Raw genomic sequence first — 27722 nt, forward strand, 5'->3', positions numbered from 1 at the left:
AGCCTCAAGGAATGATTCAAGCAAGCAAGTACAGTAGAGGCATCCCTTGAAAAGAAAGATATTGTGGTCCCTTTACTGCTAGAAAGCAAAAAGCCTGAAAGAAAAGCGTAGAGAAGAGACATTTTTTATCCTTGAAAGCATCAAGATAAAGCAAGACACGGCAATAATTCTCTCCTGCACTGCACTCTCGGAATAGCACCGACATCCTGTGACAAATACCCACTGGCTAAAAGCAATGCACAGAGTGGAACCAGAGCTGCAGATGTCTGTTGCCCTTGTAAAAAGCCACGGGCTATGAGCTCCTCGTGCCTCTTTCTCAGAAAGGTCCTGCAGCCATGCAGGGGCCCTTCGATGCTTTTCTGGGACACTGAGGAGACACAGCCTCAGCTCAAAGAGAAATGCTGCTATTCTGAAAATCAAATGTCAGATAGGGGAAAAGTGGTACCAGTTAAAACATAAGTGCATAGATCATGTTAACTCATAAAATCTACTTCTGATGTTTAGTCACGTGTCTGCTTTATACGTATCCCTCGAGCTGAAATTTCAGAATTGGATTTTTTGCTCCAAGTGTTATTCAAGACAATACAAGCAGCTTTTTTCCTCCACCTCCTCAGCACTAAAGAAGAAAAATCATTACTTTTCTTCCCTTCCTCATGTTTCCAAGTCACAAGCTTCACAACAGCAAATGATAATGAAAATTATATAATGAATAATGAAATAATGAAATTATGAAATAATGAAATTATGAAATAAAATAATAATAAAAAATGAAAATTAAACAGACATATTGAGTGCAGCTCCTGCATGAACCAAAATAGATTTTAAATTTTATAATCTTTAAAGCCAAACAAGATAAACTGCTGCTTTTTAAGAGGCTGTTAGATTTACCAAAGCCATGTGGAAAGAAACAACTTGAGTGAGATCAGCTGCTCAACAGAGAAGTAGATAGGAGAATAGTGGAGGACGTATTCAATTCGATTAAGACATGGTTCTGTCTCAGAACTCTGTCTCCATGGTGCCTTCTAGACAAGTGCAACTGATGAGGAATTTAAAGCTTCTTCTACTGAGCCTGTTCCAGTTACAGAACTCAGATATTTACAAAGAGAAATTTAGCTGAGAAAAAGAGCAGAGCACCTGTACAACTGCTTAAATATTTATGCCACAGCTTATTTCTTTCTCCAGGGCTGCACTCAGCTGCACAATCGAACACTGCAGCAGTTACATTCAGATTCATCCCTGAGATAATGAGTGAAGTGGAGTGATGCATTCAGGGCTGTCATTTGGAGTAGTGTTGGATGCTTTGCCTTGAGCCAGTGCTGTGATCACTGTGAGGGTGCAGAGGCCCCACAGGAGCTCTGGTGGTGCAGTGGTGGAGGAACTCCCACCCCAGTGGTTCCCCTGCCAAGGTCTCCAATGAGAACATCCATCCTGTCCCGTCCGTACCCGCCCTGTCCCGTCCATATCCATCCTGTCCCGTCCATTCCCGCCCTGTCCCGTCCATACCCGCCCTGTCCCGTCCATTCCCGCCCTGCCCCGTCCGTACCCGCCCTGTCCCGTCCATTCCCGCCCTGTCCCGTCCATTCCCGCCCTGCCCCGTCCATTCCCGCCCTGTCCCGTCCATTCCCGCCCTGTCCCGTCCATTCCCGCCCTGTCCCGTCCATACCCGCCCTGTCCTGTCCATACCCGCCCTGTCCCGTCCATACCCGCCCTGTCCCATCCATTCCCGCCCTGTCCCGTCCATTCCCGCCCTGCCCCGTCCGTACCCGCCCTGTCCCGTCCATTCCCGCCCTGTCCCGTCCATTCCCGCCCTGCCCCGTCCATTCCCGCCCTGTCCCGTCCATTCCCGCCCTGTCCCGTCCATTCCCGCCCTGTCCCGTCCATACCCGCCCTGTCCCGTCCATACCCGCCCTGTCCCGTCCATACCCGCCCTGTCCCGTCCATTCCCGCCCTGTCCCGTCCATTCCCGCCCTGTCCCGTCCATTCCCGCCCTGTCCCGTCCATTCCCGCCCTGCCCCGTCCATACCCGCCCTGTCCCGTCCATACCCGCCCTGTCCCGTCCATTCCCGCCCTGTCCCGTCCATACCCGCCCTGTCCCGTCCATACCCCCCTGTCCCGTCCATACCCCCCTGTCCCGTCCATACCCGCCCTGTCCCGTCCATATCCATCCTGTCCCGTCCATATCCATCCTGTCCCATCCATACCCACCCTGTCCCGTCCATGCCCGCCCTGTCCCGTCCATACCTGCCCTGTCCCGTCCATGCCCGCCCTGTCCCGTCCATACCCGCCCTGTCCCGTCCATACGCGCCCTGTCCCGTCCATTCCCGCCCTGTCCCGTCCATACCCGCCCTGTCCCGTCCATACGCGCCCTGTCCCGTCCATTCCCGCCCTGTCCCGTCCATACCCGCCCTGTCCCGTCCATTCCCGCCCTGTCCCGTCCATACCCGCCCTGTCCCGTCCATTCCCGCCCTGTCCCGTCCATTCCCGCCCTGTCCCGTCCATATCCATCCTGTCCCGTCCATTCCCGCCCTGTCCCGTCCATACCCGCCCTGCCCCGTCCATACCCGCCCTGTCCCATCCATTCCCACCCTGTCCCATCCATTCCCACCCTGTCCCATCCATTCCCACCCTGTCCCTTCCATATCCATCCTACTTCCTATTCCACTGTCCATTTAATCACAGTGACAAAACTACAGAGATGCATGCAGCAAGCTCAGAGCCCAGAAAGCCTTTTACTGGTGGAGCTGGGAGAGGAGGAACAATGTTATAAATTGTGTTATAAATCCAAAAAATCCAATGGGCATCCCTGCAGCAAACACTCCTCACAACAACTTGGAATCCAGCTTGATGGCAGCTAAACAAAGACCAAACCAAACAGCAGCTCCTCAGGGATTCCAAATGTGGTACCAGTGCAGAGCTGGGAATCAAACCTCACAGACAGGCAAGGAATTTCTTCAGCAAAACATTGTAATTTACCATTCTGGAATGCTCTAACATAACATTAGCCACAAGACAAGTGCACTTCAAATATTATCTGGCTCCTAACAGAACAGTCACACAGCTAACCAATAATCCAATTCAAGTATCTACCAGCAATCCCTGCAATTCTAAAACACAACACATTCTCCTCTGTTCACTAAAGCAAAATCTCATCAATGGTTGATCCACTTATACACAGTAAAAAAGGAGAGGAATGTGTGTGTTGGTCTATTTATTTTTCCTCTCACCAGGAGGTGCTATTTAAATCATTCATCCAATTACAGATGGTAATCAGAACTAACACAAAACTGTATGTACAGCATTACATCTTTGGTTTTCTGCGGGAGAAACATCAATAGTACATACGCTCAAATTTCCAAACACAAATGTAATACTGGAACTGGTATAACTAAATGAAACAATCCTTTTTTTTCCATAGAAGTGTAGCAGACATTTCTGGACAGAGAGGTGATATCTTCCATAACAGTTTTTTTGCAGTAGGAACTATATTTGCATTTAATATCAAACCAGGGTTTTATCAATGACTGTAATTCAAAGTGAGAAGTCATTCAGATTCTCTACACTGAATTAACCACCATTTTATTGAAAAGCTGTTAACTCTAATGATAAATCTACCTTTAATAACTCAATGAGAAATATTAAGGATAGGCTGAGATTCTCCAACCTAGCTAAAATTATGGCATAAGAAACCTGTTCTGATTTAAAGTAACATTATATTTCACAAGGTTTTTAATGGGAATGTTTAATTTATGGCTTAAAATGACTACAGTTCTTCAATTTAAAATGCTATTTCTTGTTACACCTGTGATATACTACACATTCATATCTTCCTCTGCACATCAGCTGGTTTTATTTTAGAGTTCTAACAGGCCTTACACAGGGCTGGTTAGAGTTACACGCCTGCATCCCAGCCTGATGCTGTCATTCCTCTTCAGCAGGTGCGAATGATCTAAATTTTTACCAGAGCTTTTAAAGCACCAGAGACAGTGACTCCAATCCACTGCTTTCAAAAAAACAAACAAACAAAAAATCAAACAAACAAACAAACGCTGTACAGAAAAGCTGAAATACTTCAACATTCAGTAATATTTTTTGTTCTGTGAATGCTCAAATCAAGGATTACCAAGCCATTTTGGGCAGGATATTTTATGAACACCTAAGTGAAGAGCTACTGGTTCAAGTCCAACTACGAAAATAGTGAATGTGGCTCCCTTTAAAAACACAAAGTATCTCCAGAAATTTTATTTCTAAAAGGTAGCTTTTCATACTAGAAATATTCAATATAATAAAGTGAACACGGCAATCTAAAATTTAGCAGAGAATTTGGGCTGAATTCTATACATTGTGCTAGAAAAAAGGCGATGGGTATATGAAAATGTGAAAGCACTTCATTTTTAGGTTTTTGAGGTTTTTGATATTTCATTACAAACCCATCAAAAACTCCAATCTTCTCCTGAGAAGGGAATATCCATGCCTGCACCTCCTCTGCTCTGCAGGTTCTGAGGGACAGTACACTTCCAATTACACACAAGTGCAAGACACAAAGGGAAAAGCTCTCAGTGAGGGAAACTGGGGCAGCTGTTGGATCTTTTACCTTCAAACCCCACACTTCCATTCGTTAGTGATCTAATCCCAGTTTATATAAACAGCAAATTACAAAGACCACCAGGGGCCTTCTGTATTTCTACTGCTGATGTTCTGTGCTAGCAAATCCAGGGGCTGTACTGCTTCCTGTGGAGTTATCCCTGCAGGGATGTGATTTTAATTTCTGAAGTTCTTCCTGACAGAGGAGCTCCCCTGACAGAGGCAGTTCAAGGGACAGAGTCACAGCTTGCAGAGCAGAGCAAAGGCAGGCAGCAGTGAACTGAACTGTGTCTGCACTGGACTCCAGTTCCTTTGAGGACTGCTGCATTTCCTCTTCCAAAGTGATTGAGATGATTCTGTTTCTAAAGAATCGCTATAATGTTTTTCAAACACAATTTTTCTAGGCAAAAAATTATGCCTGTGGCCACATTCTGACAGGAAATTACAGAGAAACTTGCGTTGGAAATTTCACAGATAATAAAAACACCAGAGATAGTATGCTTTGTGTTTCTTTGTCCTGTGAAACCATTTGACACAAGAACTCTCGAGGAGTTTGCTGCCTCCAGCCTTTTGATACTTTCCTTGTATCAGTTATCAATACAGGAAAAAGATAGTCTATCCTAATTTTTACACTGATTTAAAATAGAAGGAAACTTTGACCAACTGAACATCAAATTAAAATGCAATAAAAAGCATCCCTAACATTTCAGACAGATCAAAAACAATTATCTCTAAAACAGCTTAGAGGGATTATAAATATGCATTTCAGCAGGCAGGAGATTTAACTCTGAATAAAGAGAAGATGCTGAGCCATCTTTTTTGGGCTCTGAACAGTATTCCAGAAGTGCAAAGAGTTAACTCCTTAAAAAAGCATACGGATTGCTTTGCTTAGCAGGAAATAGTCAACAATTATCTATTTGCATTATGAGCCATTAACTGGGGAGCAGACCTGTAGGTTCAGAAACGTGTTAATGGAACAGCTGTCAGATAAAAGGGTGGCTGCAGAAATATGTATGCTGCCATTTGTAACACTGATGTCTCTGTGAGCATCTGCCTGCAGATCAGTCTGATCCAAAGGCCACCAAAGAGCACAGTAATCTTCTCAGGACTTATGTGGCACTGGCACAGGCTCCAGACAAATTTAAATCAAGACTGGTAACCTCTAGATAGATGCTGCTAAATCCTGTTAAAAGAGATTTAATTAGGCTTAGTAACCTGAATTTGTCCTTAATGTGTGAGATGAGCTGTGGCACTCCAGAGATCACCCTGGTGGGTTAATGCTCTGGTCCTAAAGTAGCTTCCTCCCCTGCTTAATGCTATGCCATAATCCTTCACTGAGATCATTGTCACGGCTGTACGTCAAAGACATAATGGTTACACATTAGACAAAGTCTCCTTTAATGTTAGATTTGGCAAAAGTGGTTGTAGTGCTTAAGTGAAGAGTTTCAGCCAAATATTCCATCAATGGATTCTTGTCATTGAGCTTTGTGTAAAAACGTTTGTCGTTTGTTTGCAGTTTCTTTAAATTTCTTTGATCATTATTCAGTAGACAAAAGGCAATTAAAATAATTTGAGGTATTTAATGGGCTATTAAATATGAAGAAACAATGCTTTAATAATCACCATATTTGTACTGTGGGTTAACCTAACAAATTCTCATCTCCAGTTTTAATATTTTACCCCATATTTTACCTCATTGGCATCTTTTCTCTGCCCAGTGCTGTGTTAGGGTTCAGTGCGCGGTGAGACTCAGTCGGTCCAGCAACGAGGAAAAAATCTTAGGCCCCACTAGGGAAATGAGCAGCACTCTGCTCAGATCCAGGCACAGTCCTGTTATACCATGCCTTGCTGTTTTTATCATTTTGTGCCTATTCTGGCAGCAGTAGCAATTATTATAATGATGCATCATCCTTATTACATACGCAGTCCAAAGAGAGATTGTGACTGAGAAAAGAAACTTGACAGAAAGGATGGGAGAAAACGTTCACTGCATCAGTACAAATTTCTATTTAAAGTCACTAAAAATTAAATTTAATCAAGCTGAAATTCTACTGGTAGCAGCAAGACTCACACTGAAATTGATTTTGTTTTTTTATTTGGTCACCTTCCTTCCACTGGTATTTAAAGAAATGCTCCCAACCAATACTTGCCACAGCTTCAGAAGAGGCGGCCATGCTAACATAAACTGACCAGACTAAATATCTCAGCCGGTAAAACCTCTAGTCAGCCCCACAGTTCCACATTTTACATACAGCAACGGTCTTATCTTCCAGACCAAAAAGATTGATGCTAATAAGCACGCACTGATACAATATATTGTAACAGATCCAAACACATACACGTCTAATGCTGACACCAAATGCAAATAAAGACTCCCGTGAAAGCCACAAAAAAAGGTTAATGCTTTAAAACTAGCTATCAACAGTAGGAAATACTTAGATAATAAGGGAGATTTACACAGCTAGATTAGGACTTTAAGCATTCCAAAGAGATCATTTGCTTTCTATGTATTAAAATCCTATTACATAGGAAATTAACAGAAAAGTACTGAGAATTCTAAATCTCAAAAACAAAGCACTGCAGAGCATACAAATTAGCACTAAATTAAGAGGAACTGCTGGGCACTCAGACAAAAGAATGTGGTGAAACAATCAAGTGAAAGAGCGGCCCAAAGGACAGGAAAGGACAGAAATTCTCCTGGAGGAGAGAAAGGAAAGCAAGGTCTCAACAGCCGTGCTCACTCACTGGCTGAGCCAGAGTAAGTCAGATTTATAGGGCTGGCCTTCCTTCCTGGAGCAAACTGTCATCTCACAGATAAGGCAACCTCTATTATCCCTTAATTTTCTCAGTGGTTCTCAGAGTAAGGCCTCTGCAATACAGCCATTCCCCTGAATTTAAAGATCCCAGAACAGCCTTAGGACCCGTCTGCCCCGGGGAGAATTAATGAGAAGTACACGGGGAACAGGATTTAATGACAGATGGCAGCGTGAAACTGAATGCTCTAATTCCTTTTTTGATCTGATACAATGACTAAAGCAAGCGGTGTGGAACAAGAGAACAGAGAACTCAAACTGCAACAGGCAAACCGCGGGAAAGAGAGGACTCAAACGAGGAGCAGCAGTGTTCCCAGATTCTAATCAGTACAAACCAAAAGGACCTAAAAACCTGGCTCTTTTAAATCTAGGCAGAGTGTTGATTATTATATTTATAATATTACTACCAAGGAACCAAAACCTGTCTTGCACATGACCACTGAACTTGGGAAATAGATGCCAAAAAACCAAGGGAAGCATCATTATACATCTACTGATCTCCCAATACACAAGATGTACAAAAGAGGGAATAGGACATGCTGCTTCATTAAGAAACTTTTCTTTGAAAGCTGCGCTTAAAAGACATGGGACACAAAGTTTAAAAAAAAATAGTAGTTTAAGAATTATGTTTCAATTAAAAATATGACTGTTCCAAGGTATGTAGATGCTGTTTCAATTTCAGGAACAAATTAGATATTTGTAGATAGACAGATAGATAGATACAATATCATTTGGTGAGATCAGGGTTACCATGAGAGGAACAAAGATGTAAGATTAGACAATTTCTTTGGGTTACAGTGTGATTTTACAGAAGTTTGAACAGTTTAGAGCAACGCTTGGCAAAGGCACTAATTATAATTAGATGGCTTTTTCAGGCAATCATTGCACATAACTGTGTGCACAGAATGTTCAGCCCAACAGAGTCCCCATTTCAGACAGCACCTCTTCTGAAAGAGCCACATCCACATTTTCTGGGCTACAACTACAGCAACAAAGAGCAAGCAATTACCTGGGCTGGGTATAGCAAAAAAACAACCAGCATAAAGTCATGTAAAGCCAAGGTGAGAAAATACAGATCTAATTTTAGCAAGATATGGAAGCTTTGTGTGGACGTGTGGGTCTTTAAACAACCCACGATTAAGTTGAAATGTTTGTCCTACATGGTTTTGGGCAAAAGGAAGAAGACAAAAATAAAAGAGCACTTCAGTAGGTTCAAAGTTAGATATTCCTTACATCAGACTTTTTATATTAACCTATGAACACAGCATTTCTTGCTTTGATTGCCTTAAATATAATAGAAAGAATAATTGCCACTTGAAGATTTCCAGTAATTCTCATTCCAGTGTAATTAGATGTAATGATTAGAATCTCTTCTAAAGCATTACAGTTCTTCCTTAGCACCAAGGAACAGTGATACAAGTTATTTGCATAATTATCTTCAGTTAAACGAGGAACACAGCTTAACACAAGAGTTGCCATTGCTTCCACCGGAGCTCCTCTAGGCTCCTGCATAACACCAGTGCTGTGCCATGACCTGGTAAACTGTTTGTGTCACTTCATTATCCAAGAATTTATTCTATTAAACACAGTCTTTTCAAACAACTCATCCATAGGCTGGCTGCCCCAGGTTCTTTGAGGGAAACATCTGCTTTGCACCCCAAAGACAAAGTCATGCCTCAGTATTAACCACTCCTAGGCTGCCTGCCTCACACATCAGCACGAGCAGGACAGATTCAGCTTCTGATCATTCCCTGTATCAAGAGTGGATCTCTGCACTAAATCCAACATAAATATTTAATGTATGTTAGTATTTGGAGTTAATAAGAATACTCGTAGGAAATCCACTAAAAATTTTGCAATACAGTTATTATTTATGAACATACATGAACATTTCGATTTCAATTTCTTGGACCATACTCTGAAATTCTCTAACAGCCACATCCATGTGTAGCCTTTACAAACTAAAGAAGCTGATGATTCTATTAGCTTCTCCACCACCTTCTCCATTTTTTCTACATTGTGTAAGAGCAGCTGATGAAAAATAGCAGGCTAGATAGCTAGAGAAATGCTCTATCTAGAAAAGCATCACAACACATTTGTGGTTCAGGAAGGTTGTGATGAATACATTGTATTATATCAACTCAAAATGAACCTCTGCTGTCTTACATCACTCACTCAGCTCATTACTCATAATGTAACCTTATTCCAGCTTGCTCTGCTGTTGAGAAAAGTTTCTTTGCACCTTACCTTAGTCAGGAAATTGCATAAATCCTGACTGACCTTGCTCTTTAGCCATTATTTGCTCTTGTTTTAATTACAATAACTTACTCTCTGTATTTCTTTAGTTTATAGAGATCTGCTATCTATTTCCAATTTCTCAGATATTAGAAAGCATTCAGCAATTTTTGTGCAATGCCCTTTGAACTGTACATGCTCTTCAAAGCAGCCAGCTGCCGATACTCACACATAAATCAAAAAGCAGATTTATTCTCAGGAAGACAACATAAACGAGCTAGTCAGCATGATGCTGAGTTTTAATATAGAAGATTTAAAGATTTAACAGATACCTAATTGGAATAGTTGCTCAATCCCAGTGTGCTTTTGGCAAACGTGGTTAGGAGCCTGGAAAATTCAAGCCTGGTCCTTTATGTGGCTCCACCTGTACCCTCAGCTCAGAGCATGAGGGGGATGAGGAACCATGAGTGGATATACAAATACAGGAGCATATACGACCCTCTGTGGATATACAAATATAAGAGCATATACAACCGTCTGTGGATGTTCAAGCCTTTGTGGATATACCCACTCCCTGGTGCTCGCAGGGATGGGCTGGCTCTGCCACAGGACTGAGCTGGAAGCCACGGACACGTCCTGTGGGGACAGCTCCCAGCCTGGCAGCAGCTGCTCCTCCAGCTTTGGCCTGTCCAGGCTCAGCTCAGCCCCGCAGGGTCTGGGGAGCCTGGGCGCAGGGGGAGCTCCCTCCTGCCTGCAAGGACATCACGCACGTCCCTTGTACAAAGGACAGGGATCAGCATGCAGCTCACGGCTCCTCGCAGCCATTCACTCCCTCCTGGTTGTACCCTGCAGATTTGAAAAGGCTGAAAGTTCGTGAAGGAATAGAGATGTTTAAGGCTAAGGGGAAAGCCCAGAACAAGGATCCTGCCATCCCTCCCTTGTTTACACTTTGTCAGCTCCATTCAAACACGAGCTGTGGGACTCAGCACAACTACTGTATGAAGTACAATCGGCAGAGCTCTCCAGATTAGACGAATGATCTAACTACTGCCAGGAGGAGATGCAGCAGGACTGGCAGAGACCGTGACACGGCTTGTTTTGGAAGAACAGTTTGGGTTTTCTCACAAGGCTTACAAAGGGTCAGACTGTTTTTCAAGAATGTGGTGTGCCAGCATTCCTAGGACAAATCCAAGTATTGCCTGTGAGCACTCCTAACACCATCTGTAGAACACTTTTTATTGACAGTGGAGCAATACAAAACCCCACAGAGATCCATTTTCCTAGCACGGATTTACTACTTTTATCAGGAAACAAAGACACCCTCTCCAGTCATCACTGGGAATTCTTGTCACATCAGAACTATGAATCTGCGAGACTTCAGCAAAACACTTCAGGAGAGTAACTTACATCAAGAAGTGGGTGTTTTTAATGTATGACCTTGAACTTCCAGGAAAAAAAGTCTTTGCGCTCTGAGGCACCTTTTTCACAAACCTTTTAGCCCTTCCTCAAAACAACTTGCAACACTTGGAAAAAAAGGGCTTTTTTCCATGTGAGCATGACATTTTGAGAAGGGGAAAAGTGAAAGAAATATCATAGCGTCTTACTTGTCCTAGGAAAAAAAAAAAAAAAAAGTTGACAGCCGCAATATTTTGCTTCCCATTCCAAAATGGACTAAAACTATTCAGTGATGAGTATCTTTATGAGATGCCTGTGCACTTGAAGTTCTTCAAATCCTGACTGGCCGGCAGAGAATATCCACCCAAGGTAGTATCACTGTATCTAAACTTTATTCTTATGCCTACTACCGGTCACTATCACAGGAAGGATATTGGACCAGACATTTAGATGACTTCGCAATCATTCCCAAAGTAAAATGAAACTGGCACCTCCTCTTCTTTCTCCCCCTACAAAAAGCACTAAGGAAAGCTAAACCCTGCAGGTTTTGCTTATATTTACATATGAATACTGAAAGAAATTTAATTAAGTCAGTTGAAGTATAAAATGCAAGGAAGTCTGTTGTCTTTCTTGTTACTGCAGCTTTTTTCCGCAAGAGATCAAAATACCTCCTCACAAGAAAGCATTTCACATAAGTACTATGTCTGGTTTATTGTCTAAACCAGCACTTCTTGGTGGGCACGTAATTGTTACTGTATTTAAAAACACATATTTATATTCTGACTGGTGCTCGCACTGTTCTGGGAGAAGTTCCTAACGTAGCTACTACTCAAGGTCTGCAGCCAAATCTCATGACTAGGCCAATCAACATTTCTTTTTTTGTTTGGTTTTGGGGGGTTTTTTTGTTTCTTTGTATCATTAAACACGATACTCCTTCCCATTCTCCCCAAGAAGCTTTCCTAGAACTGCTTAATGTGTGATGAAATAATCAACCTTTCTATGAGATTACCTTTATTTGCATTTTAGTGCACTCATCAACTTGATTAGGGAATAGGGATCCGAATTCTCTATAGGACACTACACTCACTGAAAAATTCTGTATTTGACTGCTGTAATCCAAGAAGATTTAAACACTGTATTCAGAATCAGCCAATGAACAAATCTTCTTCCCCCACAGGCTCCCTATATCCATGCTGCATGCAAAACAAGCATTTTATCCTTCAGACTTTGTCACTAAACCAGCCAACCTTGTCTTTTAGAGTTCACACTTCATAGTTCACTATTAAGTTCACACTTAATAATTTAAATCTGTTACATAAGAGGATGTTGTGTTTCCAAATACTCTCAGGAAAATCAGGCCAAAATGCTGCTCAGACGTTTATTGCTCTAAAGTTTGCTGCATTTTGTAAATTAGCAGTGAGCAGAACATGTAAGGGCTCCTTGCATAGTCATTTTCATTGCCAAACTAATTCCACAAGTAGCTGTCCTTCCATCCGTTGGCTTTGGGAGTTGATATACAACGTGGCTGTAAAAACCACCGACTTGCAAAAAAAAATAATATAAAATCTTAGCTACAAATGCAAAATAGCATTGAATAACTATTTTGCTAAAGGTATATACTTAGAAGAAAGACAGGGATAAAAGTTGGGCACTGAGGTTGTGATTTGCTGAAGTTGAAGGCAGAATGTCAAGGAGTAAATGATGTTTAGAATAAGGAAAGTTATCTAGGCCTTTGAATTCACACACTGATGTGTTCAGGATTCAGTATCAGATTTTATCTTAGCTGTACGATTTCCAGACAAGTATTATACACATTATTGTACTATGCTGGAGGGATGGCACTACTGGACCTCCATTATCCTTTATCCCAAAAGCTTTCTCATTATCTTTCTGGCTGTTTTTTGGTGATATTTCTAAGAATTGCACTACCAGCTGCTGTTGCTTCAGGCTGCACAGAGAATTTGCACATACCCACTGCCAAGCAGCTGGGAAGCCACTGTAGGAATACTATTCTATTGTGTATTTGTAGGCAAGTAATTCTTAGAAAAGATACCCTCAGTTATGACTCATTCCTTCCTTAATAGGTACACCATTATTACAAATTACAGCTCTCACAATGTGTGAGACCCAGCTAGTGCACTATAATTACAAATGAAAGCTAATGATTCTTCTAATCTTTGGCTTTTTTGTATGGTATCATCCTATTTAAGATCATAAGAAAAGTAATAACATCATGAATGAGAGGCACAGCTACATCCATCATTTAAAAAGAGGCCTCTTTTCCTCTTCTCTCTTATTGGAGGCAAGAGACAGACAAAATGAAAAGAAAAAACTAAGTCTCATTGCGTATCTTAAGACAGCCAAGAGTTGCCAAGCCGGTTCCCTGCCAGAATGGAGGGAACACAGCCAGGTGTTTCACCCCCTAAGGCTTTGTCTGAGATCCTCACTGCAGGGAGCTCTGAACCACCACCTGTGGGGCCAGAGGCTAAGGTGCCCAGGATGCCACAGGTGCAGCACAAATGACATTACCCAGCCAAGGGGGACTCACCCTCAGCACTTGAACTTGGTCAGTGCTCATGATGTTTAAATCTTTTAAGCCACTGATAAAGCCAGCCCAAATTTACAGTTTCCAAAGCTCAACCCAAATAGCAATCCCAAAGAGAGGTTAAAATCCAAGCCTACCTTATAGGGAACGACCCTTTTAAATACCCCTTTCCTCCAACTCCTGCCCCATGTCTACCCCAGGATGAGATGAAGCCCACATTCAGGCCCAGCATTGACACCTCAAGAGGAACAAGTGCCAGTGCCTGAGGATTTCACTGTCCTTTAAATGCCTTTTGACAGCACCCAGTACAATCTCCTCTGCAATTCTTCCAGGCACTGAGGTTAGACAAAGAGGTCTGTGATTTCCTAGGTCTTTCCTCACACTCTTCTTGTAAATTAGAGTTTCATTGGCCACCTTCCAGCCAGCAGGAACCTCCACAAACTCCCAAGGCCCTTAGCAGATGTTGAAGAGGGGTCCTGCCATGACACCCACTAGGTCCTGCAGTGCTCTGGGAAGAGCTCCATCAGACTCCACGGACTTGTGAATATTGAGCTGATCCCTCACAATTTCAATGTCCACAGACAGAAAGTCTTGCATTCAAGATCCTCTGACTCAGGGGACCTGGCAGCCCAATCCTACCCACATTCCTAAAGGCTGAGCCAAAACAAGAATTGAAAGCCTCCCCTTTTTCTCCATCCTTAGGTGTGTGTAGCTCCAGGTGTGGCAGATGCCAGGTATGCAGGCCTGCTGGCTGCACCAACTGCCCACTCCTCACACATCCTTTTATACACATTGGAATTACTATGAAGTACAGCATTGTGAAAAGAAAATCTGGCAGACATCACACCTTTACTCATGCCATAATCACAGACGGTCACAATGCAGGAAATTACTCACAGTCATGTAAAATAGCCCTACTAGGGATAAATGAAATGGTAATTTCATTTGATCAACTTTTATATTCTTTGTAAGAGTTACAATTTCAAGATCAATGAAGACTAGATACATCCAGCAGGATATTTCAATGCACTTTTGATCCATGCTTTTCAAGTTTCCTGTTACTTTCACATTCAAAAGAGACCACCACAGTTCCACAGACAATGAGACGTATCTTAAAAGACTTCAGCTTTGCTCCACATATCTTTATTCTCACAAGCTGAAACTCTTCTAATTAAAAATTCTTTATTCAATCTGTGTAGCAAATGAGACACCCAAAACCTCTCAAGATTTAGCTCTAATGTAGGACTGGCAAAAACATTTCCCAGCACTGACTGCCTCCTAAAGCCACAAGTTCTTCTCCCTTCTTCCCACTGCCCAAACACAGATTCATCCCCTCATTTCTGTGGCAGGGAAATGTGGTGACACAGACCAAGACAAACTTGGGGTAGACCCCACTAGACAGCCTCAATCTGCATGACAACTGCACTGACTGAAAATATTTCATAAAATACAATTATGAGCTCAGCATAAACATAAAAAAACCCAAGGTCATGTTACCTGATTTGCCAGTGACAATCCATTTGATTTATTGGAATGAATCTTCCCATGCACTACACCAAAAACTGAAATAGTCACATAGGAAATACTTGAAAACATTATTAAAATTGTTAAAATAATGGCGAGACATAATGTGCTCTGGACTGAATCCCTTCAACCATTTAAATACTCCCTTGATTGAAGCTTTTGGGACCAAGGAATTTAAAAGGATTTAAAAATTTGGTAAGAGAAACCTGGACAAGATTTTAGAAATTAAAATACCATAGTGAATAATGCATGGGAAGATTTGCTGCATTCGGTGTTTATTTAGTATAATAGTACACATGAGTTTACAATCTCACTTCTCTGGCTGACTCATTTAGCTTCTCAGGTCTGACTAATCACCACTAAATCTCTTGGTACCGGTTAAGGAAACCTCTACTAAGTAGAACATTTGTTAACACTGTCCCCAATAAGCTGCAGCCATTACTGCTCACTCACATTAAGCTAAAGCCATTCCCTGGCAGATGTCCTAGTAAAATAGCCATCCCAACTCATTACATTTCCCATTAAAGGAATAAATAATATATTCACTATTGAAATTAGATAAAAATATTGAAAGATTCATAAAAATCCCCCCACCTCATTTGGGAAAGAGGAGATAGATGTTATCATAAGCACTTTACTTACTGCAAGACTTTTGCTAGCAGCACATCAGTGTCACAGCTGAATTATGATATTCCAGAAATGCCAGCCTTCATAACTACAGAAGTGACCACAATTTCAATAAACTGGAAGGACACATGAAGGGCTATTTAACATCAGGATGAAAGGAATATGGCATTAGCCCTCCATTTCTTTTCTGCCAGTAGCTGCCTGTTAGCGTTTCAATATCACTTAAAGTGAGGTTAGCAGCTTGTCCTTAATATTTTAGAGGTCTTCAATTCCATTTTACAGACAGATCTCCAATACTTAAGATGTACAAAAAGCAATGATTAGGGTGGCAGCAGCCGTGGGGGCTCAGGCAGCAGCCACAAGGAGTTTCTGAGCTCTGAGCACCTGGCGCAGGCCGGGCAGACACAGCCCTGCAGCCGAACCAGCAGCTCCAGTGTCACACAGGGCAGTGCTCCTGCTCCCGGCAGCAAACAGGATGCGGGAGCCAGCACCAGCACCAGGAAGGCTGGATGGAACACCCTGGCAGAGCATGCCCTGCCCAGAGCCACAGGAAAACAATGGCTTTGCACTGCGCTCCTCCAACACTCCCAGAGCTTGTTTTCTGAAACAAGTGCCATTGCACTGGGCACTAGGAAGCAATAATCAGGTTATAAAAATTTACAAGTGACCATGAATTTTCAGTCGGATCTTTCCATTAGGATTAATTGTAAGCAGCGTAATAGTCATAAAGCAGCCCCAGAGAGAAAATCATGTCTGTAATTAATTGTGCCATTTGACTAATAAAATAATGTATATTTCCATTAACAAAACTGAATGCAAACAGAATTGATTTTCAGCTTTCTTTGATGCAAACACAGCTTATTATCTTGATTAATCCTTCTCCAGGCTTTGTTTTCTGGAAGACCTTTATCTCAAATAAAGCCACGCAGAAGCAGTATTTCTACCTTTATAGCCTCAGATATGATGTAGGATCCAAGACCATATTCATGTTACTAATGCTAAAATCACCTTGGAAGTAGAGGCCTGTTAGTCGAGGGGCTGCATGAGCCCCGGGCTCAGCGCTGAGAGCATCCATCCGCTCGTGGCAAATGGCCTGGATGCTCCGGTCCGTGCCTGGCCTGGCGGGGAGCGCTCCCCGCCGCGGGGCAGCCCCGGGCACTCCGGCCTGCGCCGCTCCCTTCTGGCCCCGCAAACACCATTATCCTCACAGCCCTCTCAGAATTTCCCGCACTTAACAGGTTTCCAGAGCGACAGCTCTTCCGTAGTTCCCAGCACCCCGTGTTGCTCTCCCTTCCCTCGTGCGAGTGCCGTGCCCAGAGCCCGCCGGTGCCCAGCCCGGATCCCGTGGGTGCCGTGCCTATGCCTGTGCCCTGCCCAGAGCCCGGTGGGTGCCCAGCCCGGATCCCGTGGGTGCCGTGCCTGTGCCTGTGCCCTGCCCAGAGCCCGGTGGGTGCCCAGCCCGGATCCCGTGGGTGCCGTGCCTGTGCCTGTGCCCTGCCCAGAGCCCGGTGGGTGCCCTTGCGGGACCCGGCTGAGCATCTCGGGCAGGGCACCCACAGGGCTGCTGCCAAACCCCGCACAAGGGCACAACCCGCCCCAAATTGGTTATTAGGCTGAAATACTTCCCTCTGGTGGCAGAGTCTATTTCATCCTATGGAAATGAGTGCTTTTTAAAACTTCTGACTCTTCTAATCCAAAATAGGCCTTTAATTAACAGTAGAAACAGCCAATACCGTCCAAAATGCAGTCTGATCATGGTCTCAATCCTTCTGCCCTCAACGTAGTAAAGTGCACGTGAACACAAAAATCTTAAAAGTACAGAAGATAACATTCAAAATCAGCAGGACCAAAGCCTACATTGAAGTGCTTTCCTAAATCAAATAGCACACTGTTTAATTAAAAAACTTCATTTGCATTCTCACCTTTCACTGCATTTACAGCCCATTGCTTAATTATATTTTCTAATCATGACAAGAGATGCAAAATCTCGCTCACTACTTCTACTCCCTAATTTGCAGAAAACCTTTACAGTTTGCATAAATAATCACTGAAAACTAACCGAAACACTGGAGATGCAAGAATATCCTTTATGTATTTTCTGAACACACACTTTTCAAATTAGAATTTTTCTAATTTCCTTTCAGACTCATTATGAAAACGTAACACCATAGTGGGAAGTACAGTAGCACAGTTTGGATGAGGAACAGATAATCCATATTATAGAAGGTAAATCTGGGATTACTGAAGTAAGTTTCACAAGTCTGTACCTAAAGTACCACAGTGTTGCAGTGATTAACAGGCTGAATATATATTCTTTACTTTAAACAGTATTTGAAGATATTGCAAACTAGTCACTAATTTAAAACATATTTTGTTTCCAGCAACTTGCCTTAAAATCAGTCAGTGCTTGTTCAGCAGTAATGATGTTCTCCTTTTAGAAACTGCAGAGAGCAGCAATTTTGTCATTAAACTGAATCATAAATGAATTACCTCAAATTTTCCTGCATAACTTTGCTTTGATTGTTATTGTAAAGGTTCTATCATCATTTAAATATGCAGCTTTAACAAATAAGTTTTCTTGTGTTCTGTTAATCTCCATGCTCTTTTAAGTTTTTAAAGCCAGCCTGAAGAAGCTGCGTGCACTGCTGAGCAGACGGGAATCCCTCTGCAGGGAGGATCCACCAGGGACGAGAATCCCTCTGCAGGTAGTTCTCCCCACCAAGGATGACTTCATCCTGCTTCAGGTCAAAATGCCCTTTACATTCCTTACTTTTATTTTGTGTGAATTCCACCTCTTTATCCCTAGAGGTGACCCGAAGGACTTCACACAATCAAATCTATGGAAATCACGATCCATTTAATCCCTTCTTGAAATTTTTTCGACTGGTGCAGAGGAAAACAAGGGCACAAATACCCAAGGGTCTGCACTTTCAGTAAAAGCACTTCTAACATGCCTTCTCTTATCTGTGTAGCTGGGTGGGTGGTTTCTCACTCACTGCACTACAAAGCAAATTTGTTTGAATACATCTATTGTGGAGGCTGCCTGCTCTCCACTGGGTTGTCTCTGGGGCACCACCTTTTATTCTCATCAGTGAAGGGATGGCATTGGGAAATATTTTATCTCAGACATTAGTCTTGAAAACTGTTTGTTTTGAGGGCATTTCGTTTACTATACATAACAAAAGTAGTAGACTGTCTCGGAAGAAGAAAAAAATTCTCATGTAGTTTTATCAAACATGACAAATAAGCATCTCTGAATCCTTTACTTCATTGCAATTTCAGATGCAAATAAAGATAGAAATCTAAAATTTATAATCCTTAGGCTTTTCTTCCATCTCATAACCAGGGGAGAGAATTAATTTAAGACCAATTAAGATTGTTGTCAATAAGATTTAAACCAACAGTGAATGGAGATGCATTGTGAAAGTGTTGAATGAGAGCATTATTTCCCAAACAGTACTAGCAATCAGAATTTAAATATCTTTTCACCCATAGTCTTCAAAGCAGCTCATGAAGTTTTATTTTGACCTTTGTGTTACAGATGAGGCAATTAAGGCAGAGTGTAAAAACCTCAGAAGCTTCTTGAAAGTTCTGCTTTGAAATTTTTATCAGGAAAAAAAAGCATTTTTTCTAGTGAAAAGCTGCAATCAAAACTCTTTGCATTATAGAGGTGCAGACAAAATGGCCCAACAAGTGGAATGTAACAGAATGAAAATGGAAATTACTATAGATATCTAAAGACTAAAACTACCTCCAGCTCAGCCTTTGACCAGAAACCTTGGCCAATGCATAGACCTAAACTGACTCTCATTGCTTCTATATGCATTTAGATTTCCATGTGGACAGCTTCCACAGCATTATATAGACAATTCAAAACAATTCTGAAGCTAATATTTACAACTTTACACAAATCCACAGAGCCACAGACATGGAGTGGTATGGAGTCCATAAAACTAATCCAACACTATTCTTGCAGTAGAGAGTAGAGCCAGGGAACACAGAGGTTTCCTTGCCTTTAAGGAATTTTCTGGAATTTAAACTGTAATATTTTCATGTTTTGCTTTCCTTGATAGATTCCTTTGTATAATTCTTAAGGTAAACTTATCTGAGCTTCCATAATCCTTTAACTCTAGGATACAGTGTTGTCAAGGAACATTGCTTTTCCTGAACAGCTTCACAACCAGCAGCGACAGCAAAGATGTCACATATGCTTTACATAACATAAAATAGCTTTTTTCCCCTTCATTTATGAATTTAGTACAGGTCCAGGACATCAACTTTATTTCAATTCACTTACTCTCTCAAACAGAATTGATAACAAAGCTGTTTTTCCACGAGAAAAGACTAAGAGCTTCATATTTCACCTGGACATTTTTCTATCTCCTATGATAATTAGCTCATCTGTCTCAGCTGTGAGAGTTAACTATTTCAACTCACTCTCCTGAAGTCATGCCCACCCTGATGAGCAGCCTTGTAGAAGGTCATGGCTTGGTTGTAACTCTGCCTGTAAGAAGTCCTGGTAAAGGGTAGAAGGGTTGCCATATCAGTGACACCTGCTACAACCCTCTGATTTAAATCGACCATTGCCTTCCTCTCTGAGCCTTTCTGACTTGCACTAAGTGCTGTCTGCCAACCCTTCGACCTCAAGAAAACAGGCTTTAGAAAGCAGGGGTCATCACTTGCATTGGAGTGGTGCTTGGAGACCTCCTCAGGCATCAAAACTGTAAAAGTGATGCTGTATATATAAGAAATAAAACTTAGAGCAGATAAAAGGAAGGGGATGGAAAACAGATACTCATTTTAAAGCTGGAAAATTGTCCCTGCAAGATTAAATCATTTGCCCAAGGTCAGTACTTGAGACTGGTAAACTGAAAACTCAACTATTTGTGTTCCTAGGCTAGCCATTAAGCACCGTAAAAAGCCATTCTTCTATTATTCTTGGAGAACTATTCCTATTATGTGTTTGACTTGGCACATGGGAAGTAGAGGAATAATGTATGTGAAATGAATAAATACAGCTCCATTATGACATGCCAGAGATGATGACTTAGATATTCAGCAAATTTAACAATGATGTGTCAGAATCAGAGTCAGTCAGAAAATAATTCTCGAAGTTTAAAGTAATAACAACAGGCAAGCTCTGCTCGTCTCCCCAGGCAATGTCCAGGTATCTTGTGATATCAAGGACCACTAAGCAGAAAGAGAACTATTGGAATTATCAGAGCTGTATTTATGTGACCAGTGATATTTCACAAGCAATAACTTTACCTGTAAATATGCGATGGATCCGTTTTTCCTTGTAGGAAAATGGATGAGCAACAGCTTCTCACCACAACTCTTCAACTCCAAGTGATCTGGACAACATGAAGTTGCCTCCTGAAGCAGAAATTCATGTTATCATATTTAAATGTGCTGAAGTAATCATTATCATTGTATCTGAGCACTGCACACACCCCAACAGGTATCAAAGATCATGCACCTCATATTGTAGAAAGGGTTAAAGACAACCTAAATATTCTCTCACTGCAAGACTGGGTTAGATTTCATTTGTTTAATCCTCATCCTCACCCTAATTCTGCCACCTATGAGAAAATGAGTACTTCACAAGAGGAAATCATTAAGTCCCCTTCCCACTACCATAATTTTTCACAGGGTAGGTCAACTAAAACAAGATGTCAGACCCTAAGCAGTTCAGTTACTCCAATACAGATCCAACCTGAACTCCTGAATTTCACCTGCCTGTTACGAGAGTGAGCCCTCATTTAACAGTCTTTAGCTCACTCATTTCTACAAGATTTGTGGAGGGCAGAATGTTGCTTGAATTGAACTGAAAATTGAACCAACATCTAATTACAAAGCACTGTATTAAAACTGTCACATTGTTCTTACACATCACTGAGCTACTCATGGCCTTTTAAAGAGCAAACTCCATGCCAAAGCACATTCCTGTGACAGGTGAAACCACAGGGGACAAAAAACACAATCCAGAGAACAGACATAACTACAGCTAGAGCCCTACTTTTTGCTTATCTCAATGTTCAGCTCTTCAGTCAGATTCTAGGTTCCCAGATTATTAAAGAAAATGTAATTTGGGAATATAAAATCAATTCTTTTTTAGCCAGATATGAAAAACATACTGAGCTTTCATTGATGATTCCCATTCCCTACCTTGTTTCAGTGTCCATCAAAAATTTCTACAAACACAAATCTTAAAAATATTCTAGCTAGTCAATGACTCATTCAAAAAATGACTCTCAAATGTAAACAATTCATTCAAAATGCCTTTAATTCCTTGAAAACATTTCATGAGAACATCTATTGATTTAAAACTTGACTCTAAGTAACTGCTTTCTGCCAAAATAAATGTCAAAGCTTCTACAAATTCATTCAACATGCAAAATTCAGACTTTTACCATCTGTGTCCTGATAGACACTTTATTCACAGAGAATATGCATCACTGACTGGTGATACAGAACCAGGGAAGTCCTTGTTATTTGAGTTAGTTATGTCCTACATTCAATACCAAATACAGATTTTATTTTTAATTACAGTTAACTAATTAGCAGTCTCTTAAGTTCTGTGAGATTAACTATCTTTTTCCTTGTTCCTGCCAAAATGAACAGAAATTTGGTGTAAGTAAGAAGAGAAGCAGCATTAAAGAAAGATTGCATTGCTGAAAGAGAAACAATCAGAATAATGGACACAGGCTCTCTTATTAATAGATAACAACATCAGATAGAACATGAGATAAACTTCCAGCCAGAGACTGTAATTACAGAAATACTGCTGGCACATTTAAAGCGTAGTAGCTGCCAGAGTGATTGCTTACCGAAGGTCCAAAATACAGAAGCAAATCCATTCCTGGATGCTTTCTCTCTCTCTCCTATCATATTATTCTATCTAATCTAGGATTCTTAGGAGATTAGAGTTTTCAGAGCTGTCTTCTGGGGTGGGTAAATGCAATAAATATCCTTCAGAGTACAACTTGGTATTTCTTTCACAGGATTTACTGCAGCTGGCTTTGCAGCCAAGGTATATTTTTCAGACATTTATTTGTTCTCTGCTCATCAACATTAAAAGATTGAGGGTGGTTAAATAGAACAAAGGAAAAACAGCAAGAAAAATTTGTATGATTTAATTAAAGAAAGAAATCAAAGGGATGATAGCCAACAAAGGAAGCTTAAATGAAAAATTTACTACCTCTGGAAGCAGCTCCATGTGGAAGGCAATAAAATACCTGGCACTTGGGGTTCCTAGTGAAATGAATCATATCTTCACTACACAACTCTTCCACAAGCATCCGAATAAAATCACTTCTTCCAACAGCTGCAACTGGATCTTCTTTGAGGATGAATAATATTTCTCTAATATTTATCTCATCTTTCTATTGATACATGAGACCTGTCTAGACTCTGTCTGCCAAAATTCTGGCTTCAATTTCCTCTTGATTTTCTAAGTCACTGATTACAGGAAAAACACTGGATTTTCATTCTCTCTGGGGTGGAGGCAGGCTGGGCTACTCTTGCTAATCCTCACCCAGGAAGCATTTATAATTTCATCATATTCAATCAGAGTTCTTACTTGGCTCCCTCCTGGACCCAACCTTAGAGCCCACCTTTTTAAACCAGCACCATGTGGGCTCCAAACCACACCTGATGCTGTTGGGTCAACAAGTGCCTTCTGCTGTCTGTAAGTGAAGGTGTTTTAATACATCAATTTAGTGAAAAGAAACAGAAAAGGAATCCAATTAGATTAGACGAATCATATAGCATTGGTTACATACTCTTTATCAAATCAACTGAAAAGGTGTTAGGGCTACAAATGCCAGTAGATCCACACAGATAATTTTTCTCCTATTGACTGCCTTTTCTCTGCTTGGTAATGCAGAAACTAGTGGTTACCACTGAAGTTAACTTTAATTAGCTCCGGATGAAATGTAAGTTAAATCTCAAGATCAAATGGTTGTTGCAGGTAAACAATTTCTTTCCTTCCATTCCTGTCTTGGATCTTCAAAACTTGAAGTAAAAAAAAAAAAAAAAAAAAAAAAAAACAACCCTGAACTTAATTTCTTCCTGTTTCATTCTGTTAAAAGTGTTCCATTCAGAACAGTTGATCTGAAAACTTCTTGGGCTACTTGATGCACACAAATGGTTTGGAATACTGACATTGCAAATAAATACATGAAAGCCACTTTGCCTCCTCTGCTTCTATTGCTTCTCTTCTCCCCTTTGAAAATCTTAACTTTAATCTTCACAAACAAATCTGTCATTTTTAACCTCAGATGCACTGAGGTCACCTTATGCTGAGTTTGAGCCATGTCAGGTCACTTATTTTGTAGACATCCATGAATCAAGGAGTTAAGAGTTTAAAAGATTGCAATACATCACACTAGATAGCTGTAAATGTATTGTAAAATATCCTACCTTTTACTCCGTATCTGTAAGACATCACTTTCTGAGAAAGAAACAAAAGTTGGAATATCAGGAATATTTTAAACCTGAAACAAAGCATCAATACCTGTATGAAGATCTTTCAACCACAGCTGTGTTTTCTGAAGTGCAGCAAACACTGACAGTTGCAAAAAAACTATTAAACCACTCCAATATGCTCTTCAGTAAAACACTGAGAACGTGAATTCTACAGCATCTTACAGACACTACTGAGATTGAAGACTAAAAATGTTTGGCTGACAAAGGCAGCTGTGCAGACACAAACACAGAGATAGAAGTGGACCTGCATAGTTTGTTTCATCTTCATCTCCTTAAGTTGTGTTCCAGCCCTAGGAGACAACAGCCCAGGATGTCGGGGGGGGGGGTGTGAACACCCAGTCCGTGACCAAAGTCACCCAAAGAAGAGTTTATTCATCACTGTTGGTTTTTGATGAACATAAAAATGAGGAAGAGGGAAATTAGCTGCTTGACTATTTCTAATTTAAAATTAGACACTGCACAAGGGTCTAAAAATGGTTGGTTACAGCATTTGATGCATTGGCAACGTGCTTCCAGACATTTTATACACTTTGTGGTTATTTTAGAATCCTGGTACTTTACAACTTTCTGCTACAAAAGTTTCCCAATTAAAACAGAAAAAAATACAGTTCACTCACAATGTGACACTTTTTAATGTACGATGTAAATGTTATTGTTTCTTCCAAAATGGGTCTCTCTGGAATATATAACAGTTGTGACTTTTCAGGGGAGTAGGAAGAATATACATAACATGGTATTTGTAGCTAACAAGCAATAGGATTCTGTTTTACGTACACAAACTGAGAAGGTTGCAGCAGAGTTATGGGCAGTATTTTTAAAAGAATGCTCACTGTTAGAACCTTCCTCTGACATTAAATATTTCTCCTAGTAAAGAGCTGTGGGAACTATTTATCACAACCTGCATGGTTTGCATATTAATGTTGCAGTCACCAGAAATGCAGACTATGTCTCAGCAAGGAGGGAATCTGGGGCCCAGGCACAGAACTTTCATGCCAAAGAAAAGCATTTTTTACATGGGGGATTGTGCTGACTCCCACCAAGAGCACCAAGGCAGCAGCTCCCATTGCATCCTGCAAGGGAGGACATCAGGCACCTGCCAGACTTCCAGAAGGAAGTGTTGTTCCTGGTGAGTACCAGGTGAGCTCCTGCGATTGATCAGTGCAGCACCTGGCAGTTCAGAGCATTGTGGTGTACATCAGCAGTTTCAGCAGAGTGTGTGTGGGTGTGAGTACACACCCCGACGGCCATCACAGAGCCCAGAGATCTGCTCCTGGCTGAAATTAAATCGGCAGAACTGCACCAACCCCTGACAAACATCACTGAGCCTTTGCAAAGTGAAGCCAAGAAGACACAGTTCCTGCCCTACACTTCGTTTAAATGCCTTGCAAAGGCACTTTCCTGTGACACTGTGCAGCCAACAGAGCCACAATATTCATATTCTTAATGGCCCCATTAGGGATTCCAAATGCTCGAAATAAGCAAGTAATTGCCAAAGCCTTCATCTTCTTGCTGCAGTTTTTACAGCCTTGCCAGCTGAGTTTCCTACACTCTGTGGGGCTTGTTTTGTGAATTAATCAGACTCTGGATATTGTACAGATAAAAATGCAAATTCAGAAGTCAAGAACTAGAAATGAATTAACAAGAGATATTACTAAAGTCTTAATAGAAAGAAAACAAGAAAGGAAGAAAGAGTAACACAGTGAGCCCTTCTCTAGAGATGAGGTAGCCCAATTCAGAAAACAGATTCTGAGCTCAATTGCAACAGCTTTTTGTGTTAGTTAGGACTTTTCCACAGACAAAAAATAATTTTTCTTTCCTGTGACTCTCCCATTTCATGTTGTACCGAATGCCACCTTAACTGCTATATGGAGAGAATTGATTTCCAAATTGTGATCTGCTTTTCAAAGTATAACATGATCTCAGATCCCAAGCAAAGGCACCAGGTGCATGTGAAAACAGAACCCAAGAGAAGAATACAGACAAGAATAAGGACAAGAGCAAAATAAAGAGGCTCTTGCATTATATCACTTGAGTAAGAGTAGCCTCATAATAATGTTAAATGTTGAAAATTATAATAAAGATGGACTGCTAATTTTAGCTTCTGGTTGCCTACGTCCTCATTACAATTCTGTCAAAAAACCCAACAGAATTTCTTCACAGGACTTTGTTGAAAAATTAACAGAGAAATAAATTAACTTCCAGTCAATGCAAAACTGTAGCGTACAGAAAAGCTAAGCATAAAAATTTGTCTTTTTAACAGCCAAAAACAGTGAGAAAGAACTATAAAAAAATCTCTGTATAGTTTTTGCATTTTACAACTGGAGTTCCACTGATGTTCTCCTTGTCCTTTGTACTTTGCTCACACCTTGTCCAAAGCTTCCCAGAAGACAGGCTCAGCTCAGGTGTAACATTGCCATATAAAGTTAATGAAGTGAGGGCCCTTTTTAAGGCTTCCACAGATGCTCTCATTTACTTCTTCATGGGCAGAGCCCTACTGCAGAATAATCACAAATTAAATGATTGATATAGAACAAAGACATCTGTTGTTTTGTAGCTTATAAGATCCTCTCACTTCTCCTAGGGAACATTTATCTAATTCTTCTCTTCTGTATGCATGAGTTATGGGAATCAGCAGGAATCTTTCACCAGCAGGAATCAATGACACCAATGGGATTTGATTTATTCCTCATTATTTACAATAAAATTTAACCTGTCAAATCCCTGCAGTTGTATTTTACACAATATGTAAACACAATGTGTTATGTGTTAGAAGCTTTAGTTCTTATCAGGACATGGAAATATGAAAGGTGCAAATATTGGGACTAATTTGGCAAAGCACTTCAGTGCATACCTAGTGGTAAGCATGTGAGTAACCCCATTAGAGCTGGATTTCAAATTAAGTACATTTTAAAGTATTTTGCTGGAAGCAATGCTCCAATCAGTGTCCTAGAACCCACTGAGAGAAATGAACTATTTCTTCTTCATAAAAGGGTCAGTGAGACAAAGGGGAAAAAAAGTAATTGCATTTAGAGTAGAAAAGAGATATAGTTTTAATTTAGAAAGCATTATTTGCTTTCACTGTTACACTGTTTGTGTGATAGAATTGTCACTCCAAGTATTTTTATATCTTGCAGCCTTTATTCCTGCTTTTATATTACTCTCTTTAGGGGTTTTTTGTTGTTATTGTTTGGTTTGGGTCAGTTTTTTTAATATTCACATCCTCTTGCTACTTATCTGTTCTTCTTTATATAATCCTGCCATATTCTTCACTTACTCTTCCACCCTGCTCTTCCAGAGAGCAAGATGAAAAAAAGACGATGTAAAAATTTGCACTGTGCCAGGCCCTCAGCTCCTAAGCTGCAGTATGTGAATTTTGTTTGTTAAATGCCTCAGGCTCATTACATTTGCCTCTCTTTATTGATTCTGGATACCTGACAGGTACAGATTCTAGAAGATGGCCCAAGCAGCATCCTCCCTACATTTGGAACGCTGTGGCTGCTGTAAGAGTTTTC

At 41.1% G+C, this 27722-nt stretch overlaps 1 long non-coding RNA gene across 1 annotated transcript in view; it reads right to left on the reverse strand.

The window, feature by feature from the left end:
* LOC136298868 (uncharacterized) overlaps window positions 1-23299 on the reverse strand; it is a 133113-nt gene extending 109814 nt beyond the window's left edge. The window contains exons 1-2 of the long non-coding RNA XR_010723398.1: window positions 22922-23299; window positions 20989-21096 (exon numbers count right to left, since the gene is read on the reverse strand). This is a non-coding gene — a long non-coding RNA (uncharacterized lncRNA). The remainder of the gene's footprint in view (window positions 1-20988; window positions 21097-22921) is intronic.
* Between the last annotated feature and the right edge of the window lie 4423 nt (window positions 23300-27722).

This window comes from Chamaea fasciata, unplaced genomic scaffold (assembly GCF_029207755.1).
Source record: "Chamaea fasciata isolate MVZ Bird 193981 ecotype frontalis unplaced genomic scaffold, bChaFas1.0.hap1 SCAF_18, whole genome shotgun sequence".
NCBI lineage: Eukaryota > Metazoa > Chordata > Aves > Passeriformes > Sylviidae > Chamaea > Chamaea fasciata.